The 19,776-nt window shown below is 51.3% G+C and overlaps 1 long non-coding RNA gene across 1 annotated transcript; it reads right to left on the reverse strand.

The window, feature by feature from the left end:
* Nucleotides 1-6,038: 6,038 nt before the first annotated feature.
* On the reverse strand, nucleotides 6,039-19,750 carry LOC308064472. The gene is made up of 2 exons (XR_013928396.1): nucleotides 13,805-19,750; nucleotides 6,039-12,441 (listed from the first exon to the last, which is right to left on the reverse strand). It is a non-coding gene; the product is annotated as an uncharacterized lncRNA (long non-coding RNA).
* Nucleotides 19,751-19,776: the final 26 nt, after the last annotated feature.

The following is a 19,776-nucleotide window of genomic DNA, read 5'->3' on the forward strand; positions in this document are numbered from 1 at the left end:
GGGACCCAACAGGTGTGGAAAGAAGAAATCTTTGTTTGGAAGGAACATCTGCAAGTCAGTGTCTCTCCACTCTGTCTGTTCAGCAATGCCTTCTGGCATGTCAGGATGCAGAGAGGTGCCCCTGCAGTACCTACCTCCTCCTTACCTAGCCCTGCAGGAGTGACTGCCTCAGCTCCTAGTCCTTGCACTGGCAGTGCCTGGACGTCCTGGGGGAGCTGGGAGGCCCTCAGTGCATAACACCCCCAAATGCAGCAGGAAAGAGAGGAGAGCACTGTGTGCCTGAGGGGGCTCTCCAGCTTCACAGAAACCCAACAGAGATACAGGCTGGCAACGAGAACATGACACTTCTTAGTTGGCAGCCCTTGCTCTAATAGCCTGTGGAACAAATGCTACTTTCTACTATGCCATATTGCTTACAAAATTGCCACATAGCAAATAAACTGTAAATCCAAACTTCCTAGGTCATGAACTCTAGGCTGTCACAGGCTGTCAGCACATGCCAACGCTCAGAGTGTGGCATCCCTCCCAGTGCCAGCGATCACACCCCAGTGTACCACCCCACCCAGAGCCTGCAGCCCACGAAGGCAGCTCAACGCTCCCTCCTCTGGGGCTGTTATCCAGGGAAGCTGAGGAGGATCTGTTCTTTAACTCCGGTGGGCTTGGGATCAAGTTTATATTCCTTTTGAAACCCCTTGCCACATGTGCAAACAAGTTGCACTGGGTGGTGTAATTTGAGAGAGAAATTAAATGAAGAGGTGACATGCCAGCGGTGTACACAAAACAAGGGAAGCATTTCCAAATCACAAGTTGCCACGGAGCAAGGAGTTTTTACATAATAGCAAAATTAAGGTTTGGATGACTGGTATTCTTCAACAAACTTTTCAGAAATATTTCCTGGAGCAAACCCAAAAAGAGAATCCTCATTTACCCTATTCCTTTCAGAAGTAATTGAAATCACTTGTTTAGGGTTTTTGCCTCCTCCACCTTTCATTCAGCGGCGATGTGAATTCTGCTAATCTCTCTACAAAACAGTCAATCTCCTCTAGTCTCACTAACCATCATTCAGCCACCCAGTAATGAAAAAATTGCTTTGATCCTCTCAATTTGCTTCATCTAAAAAAAAATCTCCATTTAAAAAAAATAAATAAAAAATCTCTAATAAACTCTGCCACCAAAAGGAATGTGTACGATTAGATCAGTAGGTATTTTTTTACCCTGCGGTGGGTTGTTTGAGAAACCCCGAGAGTTAAGATGACTGCAAAAGTGGCTCATAGCTTTGCGAATGGGTATAGAGCATTAATGTGAGTGTCCAAATAGTTGCAAGCCATGGAAAATTACATAGAGGAGAAGAAGGAAAATGCAGGGAGTGGATTAGTAGGCACTCTTTCTGGATACCGCATTTACGAGTAAATCTCAGTTACAGATTTTTCAGACTATAGCCATCCTGCTGTATGCAGCTACCCAGTGCTGTATTCACACCGTATTAACTTGGATAAGCAGGACAGTGCTTTCAACATCTATTCGGGAAGGAAATCTGAAAACCGTCTCCCCAGGAGATTACATTACTTGCCAATCATCTATTTACTAGCCAGAACACTCTCCCCACACTTTTTTGGGGCAGCTTACTGCAGCCTGTCCACTTCCATTGAGTGTATGCTTTTTTAGTCGTCCATTTTCAAATATGAATTTTCACAGCAATTGGCAAAAATTAAAACCTATTCTGAGAAAGCACACCCATGCTCCTTCTCTGTTCTCCTGGGGAAAAGTTCAGAATTGTGGAAAATGTAAAAAATACTGTCTGAGAGGAGATACATAAAAATGAATGCCTCTCAGTCCTCATTTTCTTTGGTTCTGTGGAAGTCACAAACACAGTCATTTCTTCACTGGTAAAAGTGGGTGCCTTTTCTCATTCCTCCACATCCCTTGGAAGAGAGTACGGCCAGCCTGATGCAGCACAAATCTCCGCTAATTTCTGTAATGAATTTACAGGCTAATTTTCTCCTGCCTACTATTCTGAGTCATCAGATCATGAGATCTACTGCTGTAAAATACTCTGTAACACCTGGAAAAAAGTTACCATGCTTTGAAGTCATGTAGCACTCCTCAGGCAAGAATCGCAAGAGCCATGCTGCAAACACTTGGAGCCAGATCAAGGGAACGCTGCGAGTGAGTCATTTTACTTGAATGAAACACACTTCCATTCCCCACACAAATATGTGTCTATATGTGTGCTTTTATTTTCCTAGACACATTAGTTTTAGTTATTTACCCATTTGTGCTCCAGATAATTACATGCTGCGGATTCAATTGGATGCAGATTTATTCTTCACTTCCTGTCCTAAATTCTCTGCAATTAAACAGCTGCTGTGTGCTTGGTGTAATAAATTTACACAAAATCTGGGATGGTTTGGCATAGCAGAAAGGTTGTTTGGCACGGGCTTAGGACGGCTACATTACGTACAACTGGCAACCCCTGTGTGGGTTATGCTTTCTCTCCCAAATGAGAATCGCCCTACTGCTGTGCAACCAGAATGGGCCGTTTGCATGACAGAAATGTTTACAAATTTATAACTTGTTTTACTTGGCTGTTTTGAATATTCTCTCCCAACCTGAAAAAGAGATTTTCCTTAGCTTTCCTGGGCTAAGTTGTTCGGGAAGACCTAGTTGGAAAGGAACAAAAAGAGAAAATTCTTCAGGAAATCTCTGTGAAAATACCTCCACCTCATTTTACCAGGTGGAGCTTTCTCCCCCTGCTGCTGAGAAGGGTGGGAAATAGAGGAGGGGGCTCTTTTACGTATTTCTGTATGTACCATAATATTTTGCAGCATTTTGCACTGTTATTAATCAAATATAGAATCAGATGGTGATCTTATCCTTTGCAAGGGCACACAGCGTGCAGCATCTCTCGGTCCTCACTGGTCTGCACCTTGTCCTGACCTGCCTCCCTCAGGAGCAGATTTCACACCCCCGGTCAGACAGCTCCCCTTTGATATCTGCCCATTGTCCACGCAGTGTCCTTGTCTCCCACGGCATTTGTGGCCTCAAATGACTGTAGTCTGTGTGCCAGCATGAGTGGCACACAGTCCTTTTTGGGGGAGCAGATGTAAACTCTGCTCTAGGAGGGCCTGCGGGCTGGAATTAGCGATGTACTTTCTGTTTACGAGTTAGCACACGTGTCTTTTTGTTTCCTGATACCTTCTGCATAATGAAGTCAATGAGAGTTAAACCCCTCAGCTGTGATTCACATATTCATTAATCTCCTGCAGTAACAAGTACAAATTTTACAGCGCATACAGTACGCTTATTACCAGTGTAAACGAGTTGCCGCATCCAAAAAAAGTGTTGCAGGAATTAGGTCCCATTGTATTGAACCAAAGGGAAGAAGAGTTAGAAAAATTTGCTACGCGCTGCTGCTGGGCTGCTAGGCCCAGACGGCTGTGATCTGGTTATTGCACAGCATTAATTCTGGATCTTTGAGAGGGACCTAGCCCCATCGTTTCCACAAGTGTCATCGGGGTTTGCTGAGGTCCTGCAGGAATTAAAAGGGATTTAGCAAACCCTGGGAGTTGCTAAAAAACGCCTAGAGAAACAGCACATCTGAAAGCAAGACCTATTATTTATTTAACTTATCAATTCAGGGGTGAAATGACTCCCAGGCAAAAGCAGAGAGCAGATCACACCAGATTTCTTCAAGAGGTCCCGAGGTAGCCTCTTTCCCAGAGATCACCCTGCAGGCTGGCTTTTGGGGTTGCATGCTAAGGCATACCCCTCTCCCAAAGGGCTCTGAAGGCATTTCTGTGCCATATCTGCTCCCACCCCATCTCAACAGAGTTGCACTATTGTGGTTCCCTTCAGAAACCCGCACGTGGTACCCACGCAGCTGCACGACTGCAGCAGATGCCTTTGGGATTAAAGAGAATGCGATGTGCCCAGGATAATCTCCGTAGGAAAGGCTGAAGGAACTCACTTCTTTTCAAGAAGAAACATCCATCTCTTTCTTCTCACTCCTTCCACAGCCTGTAACTGTGCCTACCCCTTCCCTGGGAATATCCAGGTTGCTTTAACTTAAATAAATGACAAGCCCAGCGCACCCTTGGCTCTTGGGCATTTGGGGAAGGATCATTTTCCATTTCCCAAACCGCTTTGACTCAGCTCCTGTTCAGGTTATAGAGGATTTCCCTCCCTTTTTTCCCCCACTGAGCTGAAAAGGAACAGGATTAGGCCTGCAATATGACACTATGATATTTCTTCTGCCTTCTGCTCCTCAAAAGTTCAACAGTAATCCACAGTTTCTTCCTCTAAAATGAAGTCAGATTTACCAAGGCTTCTGGGCCAGCTACAAGGGAGATCTGGGCTAGACAAAAATCCTGTGTGGATGGCAGCAGTTAGCTCAAGGCTGCCTATAAAGATGTATGGAGAGGAGCATCTCTGCAAAGGAGGCTGACATGTTTAGTGACATAAAGTGGCTTGACTGTTAGCTTCTTTATTTCTTTCTTTCTTAATGACAAGACAAAGCCACCTCTGCTCCCCTCCAACTCCCCTCACCCTCCCAGCCATCCCCTTCCCCCTAGATGTTTGGTGTTTCTTCTTTTTTTTTTCTTTTTCTTTTTCTTTTTTTTTTGGGGGGGGGTGGGGGGGTGGGGGTAGGGAGAAAGGGAGAGAGACATTTTCTTTCACACAAGCCCTCAGAATTACAGTTCATGAACTATTCAGAAAACTGACCGGCATGAACCTTCCTTCAACGGCCTAATCTAAGGGGTGGATCTATGTGTTTTGTTGCTTGTCAAAAACAATCACTGCTCGGCCCATTACATTTACAGCACGTCGTCCTTTAATTGGTGTAACACACTGAGGGCTGAAAGGAAGAAAGTCCTACAAAAGCCCCCGAGTGAATGAACCCTGACTCACACAAAAATACTCTTCAGAAGTTCAGAGCTGGGCACTAACAAGGGAGGTAGAGAGTTAGTTTGAAAAGGGGTTAAGTTCAGAAATGTGCCACCTTGAAGACCCTCCCATCAAAGCCATGATAGCATTGACAAGATGCAGGGGAAAAAAGTTAATATTCCGGCCTTTTGGGTTTGCAGGGAAGGCGGGGAAGGACTGGAGATTCCTCCCGGCTGTCCTTCCCGGTCTAACCCTTTTAATTTCGGGGCCGTTCTCATTGTGTCCTTCGACCGCTTCAGAAAAATACGAGAGAAAACAAGAAAAAAAGCCCCACGAAAAGCGAAATGCAGCGCAGCCCGGGCCGACGGAGCGCTAACGCAGCCCGGGACAAAGCCTTCCCTCCCCGCTGAATGCCGCCTCCCGCCCGGCCCCCTCCCCAGGCCGCTCTCTTCGGCCCTTAATGATTAGACTAATTAACAAAATCGATGTTTAAACGCCCGAAGCCACACGGAGGGGACGGGGGGGGACGACGGGGGGGGGGGGACGGGGACGGGGGGGCGGAGAGGCGAGAATGCCGGGTCCCGCTGCTCGGCGCTGCCCCGTGCTCCACGGCGGGACCGGACCCCGCACAGCCCGCACCGCAGACCGCCCGGGGACACCGGCGACAGCGGGGGCGAAGGGGCTCGGCGGGACCCGGGCCAGGGCCGGGCCTGGGACTGGGGCCGGGCCGCTGCGCCCCTGCACCTTCCCTCCGGCCCTGTACCTCCGCTGAGACTTCCCTTCCCTTCCCTTCCCTTCCCTTCCCTTCCCTTCCCTTCCCTTCCCTTCCCTTCCCTTCCCTTCCCTTCCCTTCCCTTCCCTTCCCTTCCCTTCCCCTCTCTTCTCTCTTCTCTCTTCTCCTCTCTTCTTTTTTCTTCTTTTCTTTTCTCCTCTTTTTTCTTCTCTTCTCTTCTCTTCTCTTCTCTTCTCTTCTCTTCTCTTCTCTTCTCTTCTCTTCTCTTCTCTTCTCTTCTCTTCTCTTCTCTTCTCTTTTCTTCTTTACTTTTCTTTTCTTTTCTTCCCTTCCCTTCTCTTCTCTTCTCTTTTCTTCTTTTCTTTTCTTTTTTTTCTTCTCTTTTCTTCTTTCTTCTTTTCTTTTCTTCTCCTCTCTTCTCTTTTCTTCTTTTCTTCTCTTTTCTTTTCTTCTCTTTTCTTTTTTCTTTTCTTCTCTTTTCTTCTTTTCTTTTTTCTTCTCTTTTCTTTTCTTTTCTTCTCTTCTCTTTTCTTTTCTTTTCTTTTCTTTTCTTTTCTTTTCTTCGCTTTTCTTCGCTTTTCTTCGCTTTTCTTCGCTTTTCTTCGCTTTTCTCCTGTCCTCCACCTCTTACACGGACTGTTGCTGCTGCGGGATTTTTCTCTCTCTCTAAAGATACAATAACTATTTTGATGTAAATGGCAAGCCTTGGGTGGGTCCCTGGGGTAGAGAGTTAATGATTCTTCTTACACCGGGCTGTTCTTTCACTTTTCCTGCGCGCACCATGTTAATAAATTAATGCACCTTTCATTACTCCTACACGCATCAAACCTCCGCTTTGTATTTTGCGGCCTGACCCTCGTTCCTACACTTTTGTGAGCAAGTTGCCCCCATGCTAAGGCTGGGGCACTTTTAAATGCAGCCCCATAGTCCTACCCAGGTTTGTAATCCGTCAAAAAGCCGTTGATTGCTGCAAGCGTTACTTTTCATTAAGAAAACTTAGAAGCAATTTGGAAGAACCCTTCTCAATGAATACATTTACCCCCAAATGCTTTTTATTCTTCGCCTATACTTGATGAGTTTCTCTGGCACAAATCAGTTCTTACAGGCACAGAATGGGCAATCCCCTGATCCCCATCAATTGTCATCCAGAGTTTGGGCCACTTTGACCGCCAATAGTGGGGAAGTCAGAGCTAATCCTCAGAAGGAATCACGGGAAAAGAAAAGCAACAATAACCAAGTCAAGCGTAAAAAATGAAAGAGAAATCTCTATTATCACTCACTACATTTCCCAGCGATGTACTGAAAAAATCAGCTCGTTTGTCATTCGAGTCAGACACCCGGAGAAGAATATGGGGTCGTGGTGGGTTGGTAGACTCACACGACGTAAGGAACAATATTTTAGAGCAAAAGGCCTCTTCATTTGCCAAATCCTCCTCACATCCGCCATAACCATTAAATACAGACTGACTTTATTCACTATGGGAAGAACAAGGGGAAAGGAGCCCTCAGCCACATAGCCAGACAAAAGTCCAAAGCGCCGGGGACCGGGGCGGCGAGGCGGGAGGAGCCGCCACCTCCTCCGCAGCGGCCCCGCGCCCGGGGCGGGGGGTGTGCGGGGCGGGGGGTGTGGGGGGGGTGGTGGTGTTTGCGGGGCGGGGGTCTGCCTGCTGCCCGCCTGCTGCCTGCGGGCGTGTGAGCAGGTGAGAGCCGCCGGGGGGTGCGGGTGTGCCGGGGGGGTGCACGTGTGCAAGAAGGGGCGTGCGGAGGGGCTCGGCCCACGCGAAGAACTCGCGCGCCCGGGGCACCAACGCCCGCGTGCGCGCCTGCGGGCGAGTGCGGTGTGCAAGAAGCGGAGGGGGGGGGCACTCAGGCGCGAGCGCGTGGGCGTGGGCCGTGCGCGCGGCGGGGGCGGGTGAGCCGGGCCACGTGTGGGCGGAGAGGTGCGAACGCGGCGGCGAGCAGCGGCGGTGCTGGCGGGGGGCTGCTGGGGGGCCACGGAGACAGCGAGACTTTTGAGAAGCGGCAGACATTGCCGCTTGCCACGCTGACACCTACGATTAGCCAAAAGAAGGCCGTGAATCCTTTGCTCCCCGGCCAAGCGAGGGGCAAAGTTAGCGCTAATAGCCAGCTGCCAAGCCTCCCGCGGCTGATGCCTTTCGGGCAAGTAAACAACTTTATAGCTACCAGCCCGCCGCTGCGGCCCCCGGCTTTTGCGGGGAGCTTCCCGAAAGCCCCATGGGTGTCCTTCCTCCCCGGAAGGGCTGCCAGAAGCCGAGGGGCTTTGCTCGGCTTTGGGTCTGTCTGCGCGGCTGTAGAGGGGGCGAGACAAGAGAGGGGGACGAGAGAGAAGACAGTAGCCACGGTGAAAGGAGAGGGCGCCGGCCCCCCACGTGCTCCGTGGGGAAGGAGGTGTCCCGGTGCCCGGGAGGGAGTGGCGGGTCCCAAGCCCAGGCGCGACCCCCGAGCTCCCGCGGCCGTCCCGGGCGGTGGGGGCGGCGGGCTCTTCCCGCTGCCCGCAGAGGTGCGGCTCTGCTCGCGGGCTGCCGCGAAACGCTTTCCCTGGTTTCTAACAACTCGTAGCTGCCCGCAGGCTCACGAGTACCTTAGTGCAGACTTTTTTATTTTTCGTTGGTATAAGGCTTGTTGTTCACTCAATTGTTTTTAAAAAAAACACGAATAAACCTTTCAGCAAAGTTACGGGGTGTGTTTCCATCTTTTTTGCTTCTTGCCGTGTCCCCCCACGCCGCAGATTTCAGGCCAAGCCCGGAGGCGGCTGCGGCCGCGCTTCCCCCGGGTGCCCGGGCTGCTCGGGGCAGGCGGCGTCCCACAGGCTCGGGGCGGCGGCGGCCGCACACACCGGGGCCCGGCCCGGCCCCGCTCGGCAATCCCTGCCGGGGAGCAGCACCCCGGGCGCGGTGTCCTGCCAGGGGTTTACATGAAAGTGCGGTCTCTTTGCATCATCCCTCATCTCGAAAGGGTGCTTGAAGAACTCGAGACACTCTGCAGTCCTAATTAGTGATTTTTGTCCTCTTGTTACGGGGCTCAGCATCTCATGCAAATGAACTCTTCATCGCCGGCACCATTACCCCTGCGCCAGAATTAACTGACTCTTATCTTTAATGATATGCCGCTGAACTTCTCGGAGCCCGGCTAGCTTTTTATCTTGATTACTCTAATCAATAAGGAATGATAGAGTAGAATTATAAACTCTATTGGCTTTTGAATGCTGCCGACAAGCCCTCTAGATGCGCTCCCCTTTCATTGTTTTTTATTAAAATGATCTTCAGCTAACAGCGGATGCAAATAGGGAAATGAACCAGCGAGGGGGCCCGGCACGGAGGGATGCAGGGATGCCCCCCCCCCCCCCCCCCCTTTCGGGGGCTCTGCCGGGGGTGGGCTCAGACGGGGGCAGTGGGGCTTTGTAAACAAATGGCTCTTTTTTACGAGAAGCTCGAGGTTTTTTGTAAAAAAAAGACAACAAACCAAACCACAACCCTCCCAAGCACTTCCCCTTCACAACAAATTAGGACATAACCTTCCCCCTCCTCCCCGAGGCCCGGCGCCCCCGGGAGCTGCCCGGGGCGGGGAGCAGGCACCGGCGGGAAACGGGGGTGCTGCCCCTGGCCCGCCGCTCCCTGTGGGGGAAGCACCCAAAGGGCCCGATCCTGGCCGGCCTCCCCCCACCCCAAAGGAGCCAGAAGCAGGGGCGCAGGAGGCGGCCCGACACCCCCTGCCCCCTCGCAAGGCCAGCAGACACCCGCGCCCCGCCGGCGGTGGTAGAGGGTCAACATTAAACTAGCAGCAGCCCAAGTCGCCATGGCGGAGACTTTTTCGCAGCCTGCTCTATGCAGGGCTGTCCGGGAATGCGCCCCGCACTCCGCCGCCCCCGCTCCAGCCCCCTCGGTCCGCACGAAAACGTCTTTTCTTATCTGTCAGCAGTAATTAGATATCCTTGCGGTGACAGGGAGATGCACAGCACCAGCACTTTGTCTCGGGGGGGAAGGAATACGTGGGTATGTGCGCACACACACACGCACAAGCAGGGAGCTCCAATTTTCCCGCTGCCTTTCCCCCCGCTTTTATTTTCTCTCTCCCCCCCCACCCCCCCTCCCAGCCCGTAACCTCGGGGAGCGGGACTCCGCGGGCCGGGCGCTGCCGTGGGTCCCGGCCGCCCTCCGCCCGCTCGCCGGCGGCCCGGGGGCTCCTGGCCGCGGCGGGGACAGCCCCTGCGAAGGAATTCGGGCACATCCCGGGCTGGCAGCGCCGCTCGCTCCCCCGCAGCCGCTCCTCCGTGCCGCCCCGCTCCTTCCCTTCCAGCCAGGAGCCGGTTCGCTGCCAGGGTTCGAAATTTCAGCTGAATTGTTAGGTGGGTGCGAGGAGCGGTTTTTACATGCAAATTTTCAAGGCTGTCGAACAGAAAAGGATACCTTTAGTTATCTGCACGAAAATGACACCTCTCAAACGAATTTCTAGGGAAGAAACACGTTGGCTAAGATGAGAGGGGTCTGGGGCCGTCATTTCCTTCCTCTATGAGAGGAGAATTGCACAGCGCTTCCGAACCGCGGGGCTGAAGTTGTTTCAAACCCCGGCTCTTTGCGATCACCTATCGGAGAAATTCTCCATATTTATTTCCTCGCCGTAGTCTTTAAGCATACCAACTCCTGCAGCAAATATACATTTTTTTTCCTAGCCGTTTAATTACTTTTCATACTTTCAGCGTAAAGCTGTGCTTAGGGAGCTAAATTAAATCAGAGCAGAGAAACAGTCGCAAGATTCAAGATGAGTTAGACGGGGAAAATAAAAATAGAAAGTCATGATGGACAAAATTGGTTTTTTACCTTTACAACGGGCAGGCGTCTTTTTTAATATTCAGCCGACACACAGACACATAAAATATGTAATTGGCCTATAATGGAGCAGTATACAGGGTACGACTAACAAAGTAGTCGCAGGCATGAAAATTGAAGTTGTGTGCTACAAAGGCAGACCCTTTCATGGGGGAAGGGCTGAATGTAGCAAAATCATGTAAAATCTCCGTTCTCAGTAACATCTCGTTATTAGGAATGATGACTAAACCTCCAGGATTATTCTGGACTGTAAGTTATCAAGAGCCCACTAATTTCACATTAAAACCCATTGACTGCAACAGCGTGATTGAAGGGTTTTTAACAATTAACATAATCAGAAAATGAGCGGAGATAATTTTTATTCAACTCATTACTTTTTAATCATGTATTTCTTTTAATTAATATCTGCTCCGTGAAAATAACAAAAAGCCGAGTCCCAGCGCGGCCCCGGGCAGGGGAGGCGACCCCGGCGGCGGGCCGGGCCGGGCCGGGGGCGGCAGGGCCGGGGGAGCCGGGGGGGGGCGGCCGGCACCCGCTTCCAAAGCCACCGCCGGGGCTGCAAGCGCGGCCGCTCCTCAGAACAGCCCCCTCTCCGTGCAAAAACACCCGGGCTGTGGCCGGCTCTCAGACCCCCGGCACCCCCAAGCCCCACTCCCCAAGGGGCGCAGGACAGCCTGGTACATCCAGGACCCCCTGCACGGCACCGAGCCCCTGCCCTGCCCAGGAGAAAGTAGTGGCTTTGGGTTACGTTTCGGGGGGTGGAAAGCCGTCCCCCAGGCCCGGGGAGGCTCCTGGGCAGCCAGCGGTGCCAACAGGTTGCTACCGGCCCCTGCGCCCCGGCCCGGCTCCCTCGGCGCCGGCTTCACCTGCGACTGCGGCAGCGACCCCGGGCGCGGGGTGCCCGGGGGTCCCCACCGGCCTGCGGGGGGCTCCACGGGTGTGCGCCGGGCTGGCTTCAGGGGCTCTCGTCCGTTCCTTCTCTGAGCCGCTTGAGCCTCCCCTGCGGCAAGGTCAGGGCTGGTGGTGAGGGGGGGGGATACCTGACTAGGAAAAACCCCAACGAGCCCCAGAATCTGGTCTCCCGGTTTCCGCGCTCCGAGGGAAAAATAAATCACGGCAGCTCTCCGGGGGTCTGCGGGGAGTGAGCCCCGGGGGTCTGCCCCAGGCGCTGTCCTCGCCCAGACGGAGCCGTGAGCGAGGGGAAGGGCGCACCTGGAGCCTGTCCGCCCGTCTGGGCGCTCACCTACCCCCTCCCCCGCCGCAGCCTGCCCCCCGGCCCGGTGCCCCCGACCCGGTGCCCCGGTGCGCGGCAGGGCTGCGGGAGGAGGGTGCCTGCGCTCCCACGGGCGGCGGCCCCACGCGCGACCCTGGGGCCCAGCTCCTCGCCACCAGGCTCTGGGGACGGAGGGTCCTACGGCCCGTGTCCAGCTGTCAGATGGAGCTCATGGAAAGCAGGGGCTGGCCCCAGCCGGTGCTGGGGACTCGCCAGTCATCCCCGGCCCTGTCGTTCACCAGGAGCAAAGGTGTTGAAAACCCCGTGGGAAATTCCCGGGATCAGCTGTTCCTTATTCTTTTATCATTTGTGGACAAGGATACACAGGCTCGGAATAGATGGTGGATGGTGGGACATCAGTTTACGTCAGACAGTCCAAGACATTCACAAGCCCGTTACTTACAGGTTCGTGTTGAATGACTAACTCCTGTCTTTCAAACACTTCATTTAATACAGTCTATGAGGAGCAGAAAATCACAATTTATTCTTTTCTAGGCTCCCACAGCCTGACCTCTCCTCTTGCTGCTGAAACTTTCCTTTCTCGATGATTTGCTTGGGGTCCGTCACCCCTGGAAGAAGCCAGAGCAACTGTCCCTGGCATACAGAATAGGGCTAAATCCTGCCAGCCGGAGATTTCAGGGGCGTGCTGTGGCCGAGATGGCTAGGCTGCCTGCACTGGCTCTGCAGGTAGGCTTGTACGATTCCTGCCAGCAGAGAAAAATCAAGTACACGGTATCAGATCAGTTTTAAGACTGGGAATGGGTTGGGTGTGAGGTGTCTGTTGCTGTTGGTTGGAGGCTTTTTTGAGGGGACAGGTGGAACTAATGTTTTTTTTTAAAATTAAAACACTCTAAATGGAATAAAGAACTTGGAAAAGAAGCTATTGAGAATGAAAAATCGATAAATATCATCCCAGCAGTATAAGATGCATTCACCACGTGATATTTATATCTGAGATACTATTTGTTCGTGTGTGGGCATTTATAAATTCCATGTGAACCCCTGGAGGAGGGGAAGTGACTTTCAGTTCACAGCAGCGGGCTGGGACTGAAACATGGCAATGAGTACTGCGAGGGTGACAACAACTGTTCACAAAATTTCATCAAGGTCTTCAACTGCCTGTAGACTTTTGGAAGTGCCTGCTGGCTCCTGCTAGCAGAAGGAAAGCCATCTGGTACTCAATAGTATGTTTATAGCCTCTTTACCAGAGCATGCTCTTTCTTGCATGCCCGCAACCTCGGTGAACTCCGCTGAGCGGACTTGCAGATTCACAGATGAAGTTTGGCCCTTTGTGAAAACTGTAATGGACCAACGCTGGTGACATACCCCAAGTGGCAGCAACACTTGGTTCTTCCCAAGTCTCTTGCAGCTCCCACCACCTCAGAGCCCCCAGCCTATTTTGTGGTGCGGTGGCTGCGGCTGGCTGAGGCTGGGTGGGAAGCAGCCATGGTGGACTTCATCCACTGCCCCCCCACGCTCTCCCCTCCAGCTGTGTCTCTGCTGCCTCCTCACCAGCAGGCAGCTTGCTGTAATAATAACCTGAAATTGTGCCAAAGACTCTTTTTTTTTGTTCTAGAATCAACATAAACGGGGCACACTTCAGGTGAGATTGCAACTGTAGGATGATCAGTCCTTACATTTTGATACCTTTACTGAAATAACCTCTCATGTTTATGTTATCTTCTGTTACAGTTCATCTTTCTGTGATCCTCTATCCAGAGAGGAAAGTAAAACCTTTTACTAGGGGATTATATCAGTAAATAGATCACAGAATCATAGAATCATTTAGTCTGGAAAAGACCTTTGAGATTATTAAATCCAACCGCTAACCCAGCACTGCCAAGTCCATCACTAAATAATGTCCTTAAGCACTGCATCTACGCATTTTTTAAATACCAGGGATGGTGATTCCACCACTTCCCTGGGCAGCCTGTTCCAATGCTTAACCACCCTTTCAGTGAAGAAATTTTTCTTAGTATCCGATCTAAACCTCCCCTAGATCCTCTTCTAATGCCAAGGGTAGAAGGAAGTACAATGCAAAGAGGAGATGCAAAGCAAAGAACTCACCGTGACAGACACGTTTGAAGTGGAGACACCTGTGAAAATGTTCTCCCTTAGCTCAGGTGATTAGTCCAGATGTCCACAACAGCTTCTGCACCATTGCTTCAGTCCCATGTGTGTGCAGGAGGGAAGGACTCCTGCTTCTGCGAGAGTGCTGGGGGGTGTCCTCCACTGACCTGTCCTGGGGGGCTGCAATACAAGGAATGAAACTTGACGGGTGCACAAGCAGATCCAAGGTCTACTGAAGCCTGGCCATTCTCTTCCCTTATGAGCCATGTTTTAGGCCTGTGTTTTGGGAACTTGGTGAAATTCAATGGAGATATATAAGCAGCAAGAAACAATCTGCAAAAGTGAAGAACAGTTTTGAGTTGCTTCCTTATAAAAAGGACAGTGAGACAATACCACACTGACACCAGGGTAACTAAAAGCAGAATGTGGCTCGCTGGGTATTTCTGAGCATGGACAGTCATCCACACTTCAGTGAACTATAAAAAGAATGTACCTTTCATACTAGTGTTAGTCAAGAAGTTATTTGTGGTAATTTCACTATTATGCTGCTTCTAATGTTTCTGCTGTGTTTTAAACGTCATTATCTTCCAAAGTCTATTTCCCCTGCAAATGTTCGTTCTTTTTCTAGACGTTAGCTATTTCATTAGTGCCATCCTGTTTTACTGTCATAAAAGATATGCAGTCTAACAGCTCTTCTTTCATTTCATAACGAATGGCACAATTAAGACTTAATTAGACACATATGAGTAAGGAAATGGCATGCCACCCAGGGCCTTAAATGTGATATCATTCAGTTGCTCAAGTGCAGCATCCTGAGAACAACAACTACTACAACAAAAATCCCATAAACTTATTTCAAACTGGATCTTGTCAGACTGGTGTGATTGCCTACTGACAATTAATTGCTTTCTAGTCATGATTCTTAAAAGATAATGTACTTTTTTTTCCCCTTTCCTGAGCAAAAATTCTGACAAGTGCATAGAAATGACATGTCTGTGCATTGGATTCATAGAGATATTATATGCAAATATGTAAGGCCTAAGCAAAGATCCTATGGTGCTATCTATGATTTCTCAAGCTATTACATATGCTTGCAGAAGATAAAAGTCTTCATATGAAGATGTGGGGTTGTTTTCCCTCTTCAGGAGTGTGATGGTGCTAAATAGGGAAGAAGGTTAGCTGATGGATGGTGTGTCTTGGTGTTCTCTCTATATCTGTTGGAAATGGGAAAATTATTGCTGGCTTTTTGGCTTGCCATCACAGGTCACTTCAGTGCCTTCTGATACCTTAGCCCCAGGGACAAGACAGTGTCCAGGATTCCTCCACCCAGCTTGTTCTGGCTGAAGGTAGCCTGAGTATCCACCAGTGGCTACAACAGCTGTAGGCTGCAGGAGCGGGTGGCTATGGAAAAATGCAGATGTGTCCAGGTCTGTGGGCAGTGGTGGTCAGAACAGTAACCTCCGATCCCTTGAGGATTTAGTAGATATTCAGCCTCTCCACAAATGAACCAGCTAACTATAAGGAGGAGTTGGATGTACTAGGTGGCATCTAACTGATTACACCTTACTCTGACATGAACGAGGTTCATGATTGTGTGGTGAGAATGTGGTGGTTTGGGTTAGGTGAGAAAATCATCTGCTTCATGATTTGCTATATAACTGAACAAGACAAACAGGTTGCAGATTCTGGTCGAGTTGGCCAGTCAAGCACAGCAGTCTAGTCAACAGCTCTTCAGAAAACTTACATGCTATTAATACTTCCTCATTTCATTTGGCAGTTCAGGGAATATACCCTGAATTTGCAGAGTGTTCCTAAAAAAGCATTCTGTATGAGGCACTGACATGCCTTTTCTGTAAGTTTGAAAGTCCTGAAGTTTTAGTTGGTGGTAGCAGTCTCTTGTAGTCACCCAGAGAATGATGTTCCTGAGTGTGTCTTCACATTTCAAGTGTCTGACATTCCTTGATTCCCAAGTAGCCGATGCAATGTTATTGCTCCCAAGTGCTTGAGGCTGAAGGACAAGATTTGGCATCTTGTTTGCAAAGCCACTGATAAATTTTGGGATTCTTCTGAACTAAAGACTGAAATGATTGTAAATCAACTACTTTTTTTTTTTTTTTTTACTTCTTGTTTTTTCGTTCTTTGTAGTTTAGTGCAGATGTGACTCTGACTTCTTTCCCTGAGTGAAAAGGCTTTCGTGTTCTTTGCTATGCACATAGAAAAACAGTGCTTCAACAGGACAGTGCTAAGAGGCACGGTACCTCAGGCTTGTCAGAAAACTTGTGCAACTAGACAAGTGTCTCTTGATAGCTTTTAAATGAAGCTCACATAATCTTTTGAAAATAAGAATTATCTCAGACCAGTATTGATGGGAGGATTTTCACTTGCAACTGACCAAAAATGCCTCAACATGCCGATAGTTTATTTAGCATATTTATTTCCTCACAAGTGCATTTTCTTGGGTGTGATGGGGATCTGTGCTTGCCCTTAGTTAATCACTTATGTGCAATGGCCTTCTGGACTGCTTTCTGATGCTCTGTGGAGTCTGGAAAACAGTCATTGAATTGGATGACCTGCTGTCAGGCTTCAACATCAGTCACCACCAGCACATGAAGGAGCCAACATTGGCCCTATGAATAAACAGGGACCCACAAGACTGTAACGGGGATGGGGGAGAAAAGCTTTCCATAGGCAGGGGATGGTTGTGCAAGAAGGACATAATATGCTGATCCTTTCTTTGCTCATGACGAGCTTTGCCATCTCTGCAATGAAACTAGTCAACATTAAAAAGGAAGGTTTCCATTTCCACAGCTCCGGAGACAGCTATCAGTGGACAGCCCTCACACCTCCTTGCTCTTGCTGGCCCCTGTCCTGACGATGTCTGTCTCCTGGGCAGCAGTTTCAGCTCAGGAGGCAGAGCCCCTTCTCCCTTTTCTTCCTGCCCTCTGAGCACTGCCTGCCCCAATATCCCTTCCTGAGACTGTCCTGCTCCCCAGGCACCCAGCCTCCCAGTCATCCCTGACTCCTTTCCCTCTTTATTCCTTACATTCAGAATATCAACTAATTTTCTGGCATTGCCTTGACATTTATGGCCTGTCCCTCCTTTTCCAACCCCTTTGTTAGAAGGCTTTATCCAAGCCATTGTTCTTCAAAGACAACAAGAAAACTTGAAAAAGGGGTTCGGTTCTCAGCTGACAGAGGCATAAATGAGGAGAAAGAGCACTGAAGGCAAGCAGCTTCACAGCTTCAAACTGCTCGTTTTCCCTGGTTCACGCCGCTGTCTCCACAGATCCAGCAAGACGGCATAGGAAATGGATATTCATTTGCTGTGTTCTGTTTCTAAACTGTTCGGGTAAGACTCTTCCTTCTGCTGAATGAAACACACTTTCTCCTGTAGTCAGGGCAGGCGTTGAAATATTTGGATGTGTTTTCAAGAATAATCGGGACTATATAACAACACAAGCCATCTGAAATTCTTAGAGTTATTTCTGAGATATGTGGCCAAGGCCAAATCCTGCTTGTTTTAGCCATAACAGCCCCTTTGAGGGGGCTGAGCAGACAGGCAACGGCACCGCTTGGGTAAGAAAAGTAACCAAGTTTGCTCGACAGCCGAATTGTCAGTTAGGGTAAGTGCTGATTTCAGCCTGGTAACAAAACTCATCTATTACCCGAGAAGAGGCCCATGCCTTCTTCAAGCCCTGCTTCTGAACCACAGATGAAAAAGTTAGTGACTTTCTAATTTCGCTTTGTAATGTGCTGTTTATTATTGAAAAAAATAAGTACTTAATGACCAGACATCTTCCTTACAGGCGTGCAGCAACACATTTATTAATGCCAGAAATATTTATATCCCAATTATGCCTCAGAGGTATAATCTGAAACTCTTAAAGTTTTTATTCTTTTTTTCTTTCCCCCCCCCCCTTTTTTCCTCTTTCCCCCTTTTTTTTTTATTTTTTTCCTTTCCCTTTCCCCTCTTCTTATATCCTCCTCCCCCCCTGCCCTGTTTTTCACCGTTCGGAAGAACACATTCTCTCGCAGGAGAGTGTTTAACTCCCAAGACGAGGCAAAACGCCCCCCCTTGTCCGCTCTGCCCCCCCGCCGGTCCCCGCCGGTGCCAGCGCAGGCCCAGGGGAGGGAGACCCCCGGTGAGGATGGCGAGCGGCTGGTCCGTGCCGCCGTTTCCATCGCCGCCCAGGGACGCAGGTGCCGTCAGGGCGGTGCGGGACACGCCGAGGGCCCTTCCCAGCCCCCGCCTCCCCCCGCCCCTCGGTGGGGCGCTGCGCGGGAGCGCTGCTGCCCCCTCCTGGGGGCTGCGGGAGGCAGGCGCCCCGCCCCGTTCCGCCCGCGCTCCTGCCCGCCCGGCCGGGGCTGCCCGGGGTGTCGCGGTGCGGGGCCACCCCGTCCCCTGCCACGGGCCAGCGAGGCTCTATGGCCGCCGGCTGGGCCGAGGGTCGCTTAGGGGAGGCCAGCGGCCCTTCTCCCCGTCTCAGGGCTGAGGCCGCCGGCTCGGTGCAGGCAGCGCCGCGGCCCCAAAGCTTCCCGGCGCCCAGCTGCACCCCGGCTACGGAACTGAGCACGGGGGGCCACCGTCCAGCCCTGGGGCCACCCCAGCCACGTGCGTCCCGCTAAGCAGCTTCAGGTTCCCGAACGCGGTGACTCAAAGCAGCAGCGCTTGGCCTTGGCCAGACCCCGGCGGGGCGATGGGAGCCTGGGCAGCACGGTGCCGGGATGCTCCGGCACCCAAACGAGGGCCCTCACCCCGGTCGGTTTGCAGCTACAGGCAATCCGGTACATTTTTGGCCACACTCTGTCATGTCTTTGTCATGTCTGTGTCATGGTTTTCATTTGGTTTCCTTCATTGTTTTGAAAGCCATTTCTTCCGAGCTGTGGTGTTCAGCCCACTCAGAGAAGCCAGACGGTCTCTGTCAGGTGCTCTTTGCCTGCCTGATGCACCTTTATCATCACCTTTACTGATGTGTTGTCACCTGACTGCACAAATCCATCCTGGACATTTCCACCCTGTGACATTTACTGCACGGCTGGCTGGCACAAGCTCAGACCAGGTGGGCCGGGTGACAGGGAGCCGGCGGAGCTGGGCACGGCTGCGTGCACAGGGAAACAGTTCAAGCAGCACTGAACTCCCAGCAGCTGCCACAACCATCAGGCCACTGCCAGCCAGCGCTGCCTCCTGTCACCGGTGCCAAGTGTGCAGAACCGAACCAGCCGCACGCAACGGATGGTGAGCCATCCTGCTCGGCTCTGTTCTTCCCAAAGGCACCACGGTCTGGAGTTGCAGGGCTCTGCTCTGCCTCTCGGATGTGTCTGGCCAGGGCACCAACAAACCCAGACTCGGTCAAAATCCCACCGGAATGGCTGGGAAGGGCTTTATCCAGGTGGGACAGGCATGGACAGGCACGGACGGGGTCAAGGTCCTGCCAGACAGAGGAGTTATCAGGCAGCCTGGCACTACAGCCCCGGGAGCGGGGTTACCCGCTGCTGCGCCCGCTCCTGCTCTGGGCAGAGTTTTCCTTTGGTGACCGCAGTTCTGTTCGGAGGCAGCCACGGGAAAGTTGGGGGCCAGGTACCAGCAAAGGTGTCCGGCTTGAGACAAAACATGGGAAACACTTTGCCTGCAGAAATACGCGGCTTGTTCCTCCCTCATCCACTCTGCCTCCGGTTTGAGGATTTTTTTCCTAATAGTTGCTGTATTTTCAGTACATTTGAAAGTCACTTCCCACACGGCCGACACTTTCAAATCCCCTTTTCAGATTAAAAGAATGTTACCTGGCTGAAATGCACGGCACAGAAACCGCGCTCCCGGTCCGGGCACCCCTCGGGCGGTCCGGGCACCCCTCGGGCGGTCCGGGCACCCCCCGGGCGGTCAGCCCCTGCCCACGCCGGGACCGGCAGACCCCACCGCCGCGCCCCGGAAAGACGCCCCGCCCCATCCCCGCCTCTCGCCCCGCCCCTCC

This window comes from Falco punctatus, assembly GCF_963210335.1.
Source record: "Falco punctatus genome assembly, chromosome: 5".
Taxonomy (NCBI): Eukaryota; Metazoa; Chordata; class Aves; order Falconiformes; family Falconidae; genus Falco; species Falco punctatus.